We start from the raw sequence: 268 nt of genomic DNA on the forward strand, positions 1-268 counted from the left end.
TTCTGCCGGAATCGGTCTGGCAACCTTTCGTTAACTAAGCGAATGCTCTACCCCTAAGCTGCCAAGGCTGACGACTCCCGGGGGACACCTGCAATACTGCAATCCATTGCCTTGGACCTACAGCGGTCAGTCAAAGAGCTTATGATGTCTACAGCTCGTGCTTTTGCGGGACCGGTATGCCGTAACAAATAATTCATAGGTCTTTCTGGAGGCCAAGACAAACTTCCTTTATCAAGTCGGGCTGCTATCAAATGTGCCGACGGGTGGT

Source organism: Gregarina niphandrodes (genome assembly GCF_000223845.1).
Source record: "Gregarina niphandrodes unplaced genomic scaffold scaffold00101, whole genome shotgun sequence".
In the NCBI taxonomy this organism is placed as follows: Eukaryota; Apicomplexa; class Conoidasida; order Eugregarinorida; family Gregarinidae; genus Gregarina; species Gregarina niphandrodes.